We start from the raw sequence: 13,201 nt of genomic DNA, 5'->3' as shown, positions 1-13,201 counted from the left end.
TTAAAAATCAATTGAATGAGATGCAATCCAAACTAGAAGTCCTAATGACGAGGGTTAACGAGGTGGAAGAACGAGTGAGTGACAGAGACAAGCTGATAGCAAAGAGGGAAACTGAGGAAAAAAGAGACAAACAATTAAAAGACCATGAAGATAGATTAAGGGAAATAAACGACAGCCTAAGGAAGAAAAACTTACGTTTAATTGGTGTTCCCGAGGGCGCCGAAAGGGACAGAGGGCCAGAATATGTATTTGAACAAATTCTAGCTGAAAATTTTCCTAATCCGGGAAGGGAAACAGGCATTCAGATCCAGGAAATAGAGAGATCCCCCCCCCCAAATCAATAAAAACCGTTCAACACCTCAACATTTAATAGTGAAGCTTGCAAATTCCAAAGATAAAGAGAAGATCCTTAAAGCAGCAAGAGACAAGAAATCCCTGACTTTTATGGGGAGGAGTATTAGGGTAACAGCAGACCTCTCCACAGAGACCTGGCAGGCCTGAAAGGGCTGCAGGATATATTCAGGGTCCTCAATGAGAAGAACATGCAACCAAGAATACTTTATCCAGCAAGGCTCTCATTCAAAATGGAAGGAGAGATAAAGAGCTTCCAAGACAGGCAGCAACTAAAAGAATATGCGACCTCCAAACCAGCTCTGCAAGAAATTTTAAGGGGGACTCTTAAAATTCCCCTTTAAGAAGAAGTTCAGTGGAACATTCCACAAAAACAAGGACTGAATAGATATCATGATGACACTAAACTCATAGCTGTCAATAGTAACTCTGAATGTGAATGGGCTTAATGACTCCATCAAAAGGCACAGGGTTTCAGACTGGATAAAAAAGCAGGACCCATCTATTTGTTGTCTACAAGAGACTCATTTTAGACAGAAGGACACCTACAGCCTGAAAATCAAAGGTTGGAGAACCATTTACCATTCAAATGGTCCTCAAAAGAAAGCAGGGGTAGCCATCCTCATATCAGATAAACTAAAATTTACCCCGAAGACTGTAGTGAGAGATGAAGAGGGACGCTATCTCATACTTAAAGGATCTATCCAACAAGAGGACTTAACAATCCTCAATATATATGCCCCGAATGTGGGAGCTGCCAAATATATAAATCAATTATTAACCGAAGTGAAGAAATACTTAGATAACAATACACTTATACTTGGTGACTTCAATCTAGCTCTTTCTATACTCGATAGGTCTTCTAAGCACAACATCTCCAAAGAAACAAGAACTTTAAATGATACACTGGACCAGATGGATTTCACAGATATCTACAGAACTTTACATCCAAACTCAACTGAATACACATTCTTCTCAAGTGCACATGGAGCTTTCTCCAGAATAGTCCACATATTGGGTCACAAATCGGGTCTGAACCGATACCAAAAGATTGGGATCGTCCACTGCATATTCTCAGACCATAATGCCTTGAAATTAGAACTAAATCACAACAAGAAGTTTGGAAGGACCTCAAACACGTTGAGGTTAAGGACCATCCTGCTAAAAGATGAGGCAACCAGGAAATTAAGGAAGAGTTAAAAAGATTCATGGAAACTAATGAGAATGAAGATACAACCATTCAAAATCTTTGGGATGCAGTAAAAGCAGTCCTAAGGGGGAAATACATCACAATACAAGCATCCATTCAAAAACTGGAAAGAACTCAAATACAAAAGCTAACCTTACACATAAAGGAGCTAGAGAAAAAACAAATAGATCCTACACCCAGGAGAAGAAGGGAGTTAATAAAGATTCGAGCAGAACTCAACGAAATCGAGACCAGAAGAACTGTGGAACAGATCAACAGAACCAGGAGTTGGTTCTTTGAAAGAATTAATAAGATAGATAAACCAATTATTAAAAAGAAGAGAGAAGACTCAAATTAATAAAATCATGAATGAGAAAGGAGAGATCACTACCAACACCAAGGAAATACAAACGATTTTAAAAACACATTATGAACAGCTATACGCCAATAAATTAGGCAATCTAGAAGAAATGGACGCATTCCTGGAAAGCCACAAACTACCAAAACTGGAACAGGAAGAAATAGAAAACCTGAACAGGCCAATAACCAGGGAGGAAATTGAAGCAGTCATCAAAAACCTCCCGAGACACAAAAGTCCAGGGCCAGATGGCTTCTCAGGGGAATTCTATCAAACATTTAAAGAAGAAACCATACCCATTCTACTAAAGCTGTTTGGAAAGATAGAAAGAGATGGAGTACTTCCAAATTCGTTCCATGAGGCCAGCATCACCTTAATTCCAAAACCAGACAAAGACCCCACCAAAAAGGAGAATTACAGACCAATATCCCTGATGAACATGGATGCAAAATTTCTCAACAAGATAGTAGCCAATAGGATCCAACAGTACATTAAGAAAATTATTCACCATGACCAAGTAGGATTTATCCCCGGGACACAAGGCTGGTTCAACACTCGTAAAACAATCAATGTGATTCATCATATCAGCAAGAGAAAAACCAAGAACTATATGATCCTCTCATTAGATGCAGAGAAAGCATTTGACAAAATACAGCATCCATTCCTGATCAAAACTCTTCAGAGTGTAGGGATAGAGGGAACATTCCTCAACATCTTAAAAGCCATCTATGAAAAGCCCACAGCAAATATCATTCTCGATGGGGAAGCACTGGGAGCCTTTCCCCTAAGATCAGGAACACGACAGGGATGTCCACTCTCACCACTGCTATTCAACATAGTACTGGAAGTCCTAGCCTCAGCAATCAGACAACAAAAAGACATTAAAGGCATTCAAATTGGCAAAGAAGAAGTCAAACTCTCCCTGTTCGCCGATGACATGATACTCTACATAGAAAACCCAAAAGTCTCCACCCCAAGATTGCTAGAACTCATCCAGCAATTCGGTAGCGTGGCAGGATACAAAATCAATGCCCAGAAGTCAGTAGCATTTTTATACACTAACAATGAGACTGAAGGAAGAGAAATTAAGGAGTCAATCCCATTTACAATTGCACCCAAAAGCATAAGATACCTAGGAATAAACCTCACCAAAGAGGTAAAGGATCTATACCCTAAAAACTATAGAACACTTCTGAAAGAAATTGAGGAAGACACAAAGAGATGGAAAAATATTCCATGCTCATGGATTGGCAGAATTAATATTGTGAAAATGTCAATGTTACCCAGGGCAATGTACACGTTTAATGCAATCCCTATCAAGATACCATGGACTTTCTTCAGAGAGTCAGAACAAATTATTTTAAGATTTGTGTGGAATCAGAAAAGACCCCGAATAGCCAGGGGAATTTTAAAAAAGAAAACCATATCTGGGGGCATCACAATGCCAGATTTCAGGTTGTACTACAAAGCTGTGGTCATCAAGACAGTGTGGTACTGGCACAAAAACAGACACATAGATCAATGGAACAGAATAGAGAACCCAGAAGTGGACCCTCAACTTTATGGTCAAGTAATATTCGATAAAGGAGGAAAGACTTTCCACGGGAAGAAAGACAGTCTCTTCAATAAATGGTGCTGGGAAAATTGGACATCCACATGCAGAAGAATGAAACTAGACCACTCTCTTGCACCATACACAAAGATAAACTCAAAATGGATGAAAGATCTAAATGTGAGACAAGATTCCATCAAAATCCTAGAGAAGAACACAGACAACACCCTTTTTGAACTCGGTCACAGTAACTTCTTGCAAGATACATCCATGAAGGCAAAAGAAACAAAAGCAAAAATGAACTATTGGGACTTCATCAAGATAAGAAGCTTTTGCACAGCAGAGGATACAGTCAACAAAACTAAAAGACCTACAGAATGGGAGGTCTTTTAAAATAGATTTAAATAGATTTTAAATAGATTTAAATAGATTTTAATAGATTTTAAATAGGTTTTAAAATAGATCTGCCCTACGACCCAGCAATTGCACTGCTGGGGATTTACCCCAAAGATACAGATGCAATGGAACGCCGGGACACCTGCACCCCGATGTTTCTAGCAGCAATGGCCACGATAGCCAAACTGTGGAAGGAGCCTTGGTGTCCATCGAAAGATGAATGGATAAAGAAGATGTGGTCTATGTATACAATGGAATATTCCTCAGCCATTAGAAACGACAAATACCCACCATTTGCTTCAACGTGGATGGAACTGGAGGGTATTATGCTGAGTGAAGTAAGTCAGTCGGAGAAGAACAAACATTATATGTTCTCATTCATTTGGGGAATATAAATAATAGTGAAAGGGAATATAAGGGAAGGGAGAAGAAATGTGTGGGAAATATCAGAAAGGGAGACAGAACGTAAAGACTGCTAACTCTGGGAAACGAACTAGGGGTGGTAGAAGGGGAGGAGGGCAGGGGGTGGGAGTGAATGGGTGACGGGCACTGGGGGTTATTCTGTATGTTAGTAAATTGAACACCAATAAAAAATAAATTTAAAAAATAAATAAAATAAATAAAATAAAAAAAAATAAAATCTCACAAGGAAACCTACTAAATAAGTATATCTTGATATCTTCATTCTCTGGATGAAGACATTGTGGTAAAGGAACTTAGACTGCCAACAGATACCAGAGCTAGCCCATCGAGCGACCAAACTTTCCATACACCCTGAACTTGGCTTACCATGCTCATAAAGCCAATGTTTCTGTGAGGCTAAATTGATGGGGGGAAGAGCTTAAGGATAGTCCTCTAATTACTTAGTAAATTAGTTCTTCCCATCCTCCCTTTCTACTTAGTTTCTCAGCAATATTTTGTTCCTGGAAAAGTTATAGCTGTTTAGCAAATATTTATACTTCTCTTTTATTTCTTCATGGGACTATCATGAAGGAAGCATATTCTTAGCGCATGAGATAACCTGTGCCTTCTGCAGTTTTTCTTGAAATCATTGATTTCCATTCTTATAGGAGACAGGGCCTACTGTCAGGAGCACAGCAAAACCAAGGGTACATGCAGAAACAAAACCTTTGTCTGGAAGTGACAATTATGGACTGAAGTCCTTCCTCCTCTCCTCTACTCCCTACCAAATTCACATGTTGAAGCTCTAACTCGTAATGTGGCATATGGAGATGGTTAGGTTTAGATAAGATCATGAGGGTGCAGTTGCTAGGATGGGATGTGTGCCCTTATAAGATGGAGTGACCAGAGTCCTCTCTCCACCATGTGAGGGCATAGTGAGAAGGCACCCATCTACAAGCCAGGGAAAGGGACCTTGCCAGATACTGGATCTGTTGGCACCGTGAACTTGGACTTTTCAGCCTCCAGGACCGTGAGAAATAAATGTCTGTTGTTTAAGTGACCCACCCAGTCTATGGTACTCTGTCATAGCAACCCACGCTGGCTAAGACAGTGAGTGTGATTCTGGACACTCACGATAGCACTCGTTGTAACTCCTAGATCTACACTGGCATTTAACATTAGTGTTAGTTCTGGTAGACTCTGGAAATTTGTATTTTTCAAAACTTTCCCAAGCAATTGTAAGGATCCATCAGATTTAGAACATACCTAGATCAGGGAAGAGCAAATGTTTTCCACAAAGGGGCAAATAGTGAATGTTTTCAGCTTTGCAGGACATATGTTCTCTATTAAAATTACTCAACTCTAATGTTGTAACATGAAAGCAGTCATAGATGATACTTTAAGTGAACGGACAGTTAGGTTTGGCTCACAGGTCACAGTTTGCCAACCTCTGGCCTAGATTACTAGTATTTGTATTAGCCAGCTGACATTGCTATAACAAAATGCCACAGACTGAGCGGCTTCAAGTACAGACATTTATTTGTTTACAGTTTTCCTGGCTCACAGATGACCACTTCTCACTTTGTACTCACTTTGTACTCACATGGTGGAGAAAGAGAATGAACTCTTTGGTGTCTCTTCTTATAAGAACCCTGATTTTACTGGCCCAGGGTCTCACTCCTATGATCACATTGAACCTTAATTATCTCCTAAACATCTATCTTCCAACACTGTCACATTGGGGTTAGGGCTTCAATGATCGAATTAGGTGGGGGCACACAAACAGTAAGTCCATATCAGTATTCCCTAGTTTAGTAAGTAGTTGGCCTTTTTGAGGATTTGAGTTTGGCTTTAATAAGTTCTTATTCAACAGACATTTATTAAATATATACCACACACTGGCAATATAACAGTTCCTGGGTAGACAAAATATCCCTACTTCTAAAGAGTTCATTTACAACAGTGGTTGCCAAGCAAATTGATCATAAGAATTCATTTCAGGCTTGTTAAAATGCAGGTTCTATTTCTCAGCGTCACATTAATCCTACTCTGTGGAGAGGTACTGGTAATCCTCTATAAAATAGCCATTGGTGGGCAGCCCCAGTGGCTCAGCGGTTTAGCGCCATCTTCTGTCCCGGGGCCCGATCCTGGAGACCCGGGATCAAGTCCCACGTTGGGCTCCCTGCATGGCGCCTGCTTCTCCCTCTGCCTGTCTCTCTCTCTCTAATGAATAAACAAAATCTTTAAAAAAATAGTCATTGGTGATATGGAAAATAAAAAGAGAAACGTGGTCTGGGACTATGGGTATAAACGTTGTTTCCTGAGTTGACTCAGGGGCCGTGCTCCATTCAGTCATTCTATAATTCCTGTGGTGTTAACCATGAGCCATGGTGTGGTGCAAAGAGCCCTTGACTTAGAATCAGGAAACCCATGTTTGAAACTTGGTATAATTACTCATTAGTTATGTGACTCTGGGGAAGCTATGTTATCTTCTTGAACTTCTGTTTCCTTACATGTTTAGGGGATAAAATACTTATTTAGGAGGCTCATTATAATAAAATATGAAAGTATTTTGACAATGACAAATAATGTATACAGTAATTGTTTGTTATGAATCAAGTCCGGCCTTACTCCCAGAGAATCATCTTGGCCTCCAGGTCAGACTGGAAAATTATGTTGGGTGGTGTTTTGGGAGAGGAACAGAGGTATAGAAAGAAAACATTTCTATTCGTTTTACCATCCCACTTTCATTATGGACTAATTACAGCTGGAGAGGGCTAGTAACAAGTATCATTTGTATAGGTTTGTCGATCCTTGGAGGCTCAACTGAAATACTACTTTCTTGTTCGGATTTCACTTTCCTATTAAATATTACGCGGGTAGGAACTCAAAGTACGGAAAAGCCAGATGGGCTATTTGAAATCCTTATAGGCTTAGAAATGCCTCTGTCCTTGAAATGAAGATTTTTCTAGACCATTGGTTACCAGAGATGGGCCCTTTGAGTATTTTGCACAGTTTGAAGGAAATCAGCCTCATAAATTTAGTTTCCCTCAACAAAACAGATTTGCTAACTCAGTTTTCCATATAAATCTATTCCCGTAAGAGCTAATATCTTCTGTTTCTCCTGAATGCCAGCAATTCTACTATCAATAAAATAAAAATGAGATTTTTACACTTTGAGTTAACATATCAGTGTTGATGGATGAGCGAACTTCGGTGTTCGGGGATTTTGAAAGTAGAGTTCACTGCATCCACGTGCACACACGCACCCCTCCGCCCGAGCAGCCAGCAGCCGAGCAGGCGGCCTTGGGAGCATGTGGTCTCCGGGGAGCGGAGGCTGGCGTCGCCCTCGCCCTCGCCCTCGCCCTCCGCGCTGGTGACACGGCGATGGGGCCTCTGAAGACGCGTCCGCGCTCAGGGGGTGCGGGGGTAGCAGCGCTGCGGTCGGCCCGGGCTCTAGGACAGCACCGGCACAGGCGGGAGAACTCTTGCGATGCCCTTTGCAAGAAGCTACAAGAACCGCTCAAGTCCCACGTACGGTCCGAACCGGGACCAGGACCACCGCTGCCCGGTGCCCCCTGCGGACCTCGCTCGAGGACTGGCTCGGGGGCGCGGGGCCTGCCGTCCTCCTCCGCACACGCTGGGCCCGAGGTCCGGCGCCCTCCAGGGCCCTGGGCTGCGTGCACGACGCCGGCCCAGTCCGCGGTACCGCGCCCGGCAGCCCGGCCCCTGGGGAACGCCGCGGGCGGGCGGGCGGGGCGGGGCGGCCTCGGAGCGCGCGGGCGGCGGCGCGGGGCGGGGCGGGGCGGGGCGGCGCGATGACGTCAGCACGCTCCCGGGGGCGCCGGGCGGGGCGAGGCGGGCGGCCTCCAGGGGCCGGCGGCCGCAGGGCAGTGCGGGGCGGCCCGCGCGCTCCGAGGCCCCGCCCCCGGCCCCCCCCGACCCCCCCGGCCCCCGCCGGCCCCGCGTCGCCGCGATGCGCTCGGCCCGGCCCCCGGCGGCTCTTGGCGGGCGCTGCGGTGCCTGCGCGCGAACGGGGCCCGCGCTGCTCCCCGCCGGCAGGGGCTGCACCGCCGCCGCCCCCCGCGGGCTCTCACGTCCGGGGTGAGGCTTCCGAGCGAGCCTCCGCCTCGAGGGGCGCCCCTCCCGCAGCCGGCGCCGCCCTCCGAGCCGGGGCGGGCGGCTTCCGGCCCTGCGCTCCCACCGGCCTCTGCCCTCCACGCATCTGTTTCCACTTTTCCAGCGTTTAAACTCCACGGTCTGCGCCCCCCGCGCCCCCACCTCTCCCGGGAAGGGCGGAGGAGCGCAGGGCTGGGGCGCAGAGGGGACGCAGCCGCGCCGCAGCCTCCCCCCGCTCCCGCCACGAGTCCCATCTCCTCCTTGAGCTTAACCACTGGCGAGTGAGACGCGGGAGCCAAGTGGCCGCTGCGTGTGGACGTTGGTGCCCTGTGGGGCCCGTACGCGGTGCATCGGGGTCTCTGTGCCTCGGCACCTGCAGCTGCAGCCGCGCCCCCGACCTGCCTCCCCGCGCGCTGCGGCGGCCTCACCGGGACAGGTGGTCGGTGCCCTCACCCCGGGACAGGTCGTCGCCGTCCCCCACCCCGGGACAGGTCGTGGCGCCCTCACCCCGGGACAGGTCGTCGCCGTCCCCCACCCCGGGACAGGTCGTGGCGACCCTCACCCCGGGACAGGTCGTGGCGCCCTCACCCCGGGACAGGTCGTGGCGCCCTCACCCCGGGACAGGTGGTCGGTGCCCCTCGCCCCGGGACAGGTGGTCGGTGCCCTCACCCCGGGACAGGTCGTGGCGCCCTCACCCCGGGACAGGTCGTGGCGTCCTCACCCCGGGACAGGTCGTGGCGCCCTCACCCCGGGACAGGTGGTCGGTGCCCTCACCCCGGTACGGGTCGTCGGCGACGGCACCACCACACGCTGTACCGGGGCGGGAAGGCAGGGGCTGCTCCGCCTGGGGCGCTGGGCCTCGCCACCCCGCAACCTGCCTGGGCTCCAGAGTCACCCCCAGTCACACCCCTCCCTGCTCATACAGTCTCATGGTGTTAGGACAGTTTGTTTCTATTAAATGATTTTAAAGACGTAAAGATAAAGGAACAAAGCGCCGTGGTGAACCCCGAGTCTCCTGAGGCGAGGGAGAGTGATGACGACATCTCCCAAGTGGAATCAGCAGCGAGGCCTCCGGGAGAGACTTCTTGCTCCCAACCATCCCATAGAAGTCACTTCCCCAGGGCTTTCCATCAGGTGGCTGGTGACCTCAGGGTCACTCAACCGGAGAGCTGCGCTGACTTCTTGAGATGTACTTGCGGCTCATTTCCATTGCACCGTGGGTTGAAGAAAATAACTGCTTTGCCGAAACATTCCCTGCAACAGGAGGAGGCGCTGGGCTTTTTCCTGGAGTTGTCTGTGAAGGCAGCTTACTGGTTCTTCAGAGCCAATATGATGCCTCTGACAAGGTACTTCAAAAGGATTCCAGGTATTGTTGGGATCGATGCCAAAATCTGCAAAAAACAGGATTTTTGTTTTTCACTTGACTCTTTAGAGTTTCAGCTGATGGGACAAGTTCTAAAATACCTAATACAAACTTGCTATAATGTGATAAAAAATAAAAGAGAATGAAAAATTCTGATTTGTGTACGTGTGTATTTGTATATAAACTCTAATTATTTTAACATTTAATGTTTTATAGTGTATTAGCTACTCTACAAAACATACACAATACAGGAACTCTCGATAGGAAAACAACATGAAATGACTTATTTTACTTTAGGGATTAAAAAAAATTAGTTTTCTTTTCATCTACTTTGATTCGTCTAAATCATCTAAATTTGGCTTTGTACCCAAGAGCACAGAAAGATACCAGACTCTGAAGCCAGCCTCTCATGAAATTGCTAGGCTAGCTCAGTCTCCAAATCAAACACGCTCAGTAGCCCCCCTTGAAATGGAAACCAAAAGTGAGAATTTCTCCCAACTCCCTTCTCTTCCTCCTCCTTCTCCTTTGTATTAAATATCATTTGAAACAATCAGGAACTTTTCTCTGGCAATGAGTCACTGGCAGGAAAGCAGAAAGCACCACTTCAGAACTAGGGAAGAAAAACATCTCTGTGACCTCGCTTTCATTTTCATCTGAAGAAGTGAGCCATTGAAAGTGTTAACTGTCCTCAGGGTCTGCCTGCCCAGGGAGCTCCTCAGTGCTGTCCATGTGGCCCCAGGGGCCATTCCATTCCTGCAGCTGCAGGATTGCCAGGGGCCAGGAAGTGAAGCTCTCTCAAGGCCTTTCATTTGCTGTGAACACAGGAGTGGCTTAAATTGTTCTCAGTGCAGCACCTTCACTCTAACGTTGAATGGACAAGGAAAGAAGATTCAGGACTAGGGGAAAGTAGGCAACACAAACATTTCTCAAAGGGAAGGCTGTTTTCAACAGGCAGTCGGTGACCCTTGCCTTGATGAGGAGTGAGGGCACAGTATGCTGCTTGTGAAGGGGAAACACTGTACCTTTATGCAGAGTTTGGGAGGTTATTAGGTCTGAGATTTATGGAAACAGAAGGATTTAAAAATAAGAATAAGAAGAAACTACCTCTTGCCTGGCCACAGGTGCAGGAGCAGCGGGACCTCTCCTCCCCACGGGGCTGGGAGACTTGCCTCCTGCAATCAGTGTTAAGTAATGTCCCATTCTGCAGGACCTCAGGGGACCATCTGTGTATTGGGATCAAGATACAGTAAGGAGGTTAGAGAATTACTTGGAAAAAGCAGGCTTGCCACCCAGAAACAGAGTTGGGATATGGGGGATTTGAAAGGTCCTAGGCCTCTAGGGGACAAGCCTCAAAGTTTTATGTTCGGGACTGCTGCAATCTCTGGAATCTACTCTTCTGGGTCTCTGGGTCTCCCCTGTGTCTCTCTCGGTTGAGCTCGACACAAAGAAAGACAGCTTGGTGTAGAGGAACCAGATAATGGCTCTACCCAGAACTGCTCGGGCCAGTTATTAAATCTCTCAGAGCAGGGTTTGGAGCCAGACAGTTCGGGTTTTAACACTAGCACCAGCTGTGTGATCTCCATAAGGTATCCAGCCTTTCCGTGACTTAGTTTCTTGCCTATAAAATGGACATATCGAAAATGCCCAGCTTATTTGGTTGCTATGAGGATTAAATGAGAAAATGCATGTGTTTTGGTTAGAATTCTGGCTTGCAAACAACATAGATGACCTCTGGCTAACTTAAGCAGGGAATGAGTTTATGAGAAGGCTACCACAGAGAAGCCTGGAGATTTAGGTTTAGAAAATGTGCAAGAACCAAGGAAGGCTGGACCTTGGTGACCCTGGACACTGGTTGGGAGTCAGGTGCTGCCTCAGGACTGGGTTCCATTGCCATGGGGAGACTGGCTAACCATGGCTGAGAGAGAATCATTTTCTCTGGATTCAGTGGCCCATCTGAAGGGTAAGATGCAAGGCATCAGGGTGTGTGTTGAGGGAAAGTGGGACTCATTCCCCTAAATAGGATGAAAGTTTAGATGTTGAGTTACTAAACAATGAAAAATATCCATTAATGCTCAAAGTGTGTAGAATGTCAACTTACAAGGGGCGAGCACTCAATAGAAGCTGCTGGGTACAATGATTTATTTCTATATTCTATGAAATGGTTATGATAACACCTTCCTGAAAAGGCATAAATATATCAAAGACCAAGACTAATACTTAACCAAGTCATAGTAATAATAAACACACTTCACACATTCAAGCTGGTATTATCATAAGAATAGTATAGATGAGTGAAATTCATGGATAAATTACAATATTTTAGTCTGATTAGCAGCTTCAATGTCCTTTTCCATAAATCACTATAAAAGAGCAAATCGGTCAAGTTGTCTTTCCTTGGTTTACTTTTCTACTTCACTATTGACACTTCCTTATAACCATTCCCACTTCATAGGAAAGAAAACATTTGCTGAAAGCTAAGTTTTCTCCTAAAATCAAATTCTAATGAAAAATGTACACATGACACAGAAAGCAGCATTTATTCATTTTCATATTAGTTTCTAAGTCTTGAGACAATGCTTATTTTTAGCTCAGAAGAATATATACTGTCTTAGAAAACAAATGTGAATGATGTCACTTTAAAGAATTTTTCACAAGGTTGGAATTGTATGTGTTAGCAATTTTCTTAAATTTTTGATGACAGGAAATAAACAATGAAAAGTTTTCAGTGTGTTATGTATTTCTTCAACTCCTTATTAAAAATGTAGCCTGCTGTAGCCAGGGATCAAGATCCATGGGGGAGGAAATAGGTCTGCTGTAGGCATCTTCTAGAAACAAACATCTCTTAGATGTGGGCTTCTAATTCTCCTGCAATTATTTAATACATTGTGTCCATTTGTTTAATCTCTTTTGTCCTCTTTAAGGTCAGCAAGGGTAGGAGTGTTTGCAACATATTCCCTGGGGGGCCCAGCTGTGCATTAGTACTTAGACTTTTGAGCCCGATGACCTGGCTAACGCATCAGACTTGATGTGCTCTTTCCTTGTTATGTGACCTGTGCGAGTGACTTCAATGCTCTGTCTCAGTTTCTTTATCTGTAATGTTGGAGGTGATACTGTCGTCTACCTCATAAGGTACCTTCAAGGTTAAAGGAGGTAACAATGCCTACAAATTGCATAGGACAGTGTAAGACCAACAATAAATACCAGCAATGAGCTAGTTGTTGACTGTCTGAGTTGTAGGTCATCTGATTTGCAGTGAATGGATCTGCCCACCCCAAGGATGGAAAACTTTAAAGCTGTTTGACACCAACTGAAATATCAAGACCATTTGCAAATGGTCTGTTAGAGACACAAACGAAAAGGCTCAGGATTCAGGATGCATTCTGGAAACAAAACAACGGAAAACTTGAGAAAGCCCTTGTGAAATAGAGGGTCTGGATACTGGTTTTGATGAGTTAGAAAAGCTGACTTTGA

General features: G+C 45.5%; 1 long non-coding RNA gene across 2 annotated transcripts; it reads left to right on the top strand.

Moving 5' to 3' along the window:
• Window positions 1–8,322: 8,322 nt before the first annotated feature.
• Window positions 8,323–9,886, top strand: LOC140620031 (uncharacterized). 2 transcript variants are annotated; one of them, XR_012019779.1, is made up of 2 exons: window positions 8,323–8,830; window positions 8,940–9,886. It is a non-coding gene; the product is annotated as an uncharacterized lncRNA (long non-coding RNA). The 2 variants fall into 2 exon arrangements; XR_012019778.1 differs by having other exon boundaries at window positions 8,323–8,884.
• Window positions 9,887–13,201: the final 3,315 nt, after the last annotated feature.

Source organism: Canis lupus, chromosome 28 (genome assembly GCF_048164855.1).
Source record: "Canis lupus baileyi chromosome 28, mCanLup2.hap1, whole genome shotgun sequence".
Classification (NCBI taxonomy): domain Eukaryota; kingdom Metazoa; phylum Chordata; class Mammalia; order Carnivora; family Canidae; genus Canis; species Canis lupus.
The sequence above is the reverse complement of the archived record's forward strand: the minus strand, read 5'-3'. Positions and strand labels throughout refer to the sequence as shown.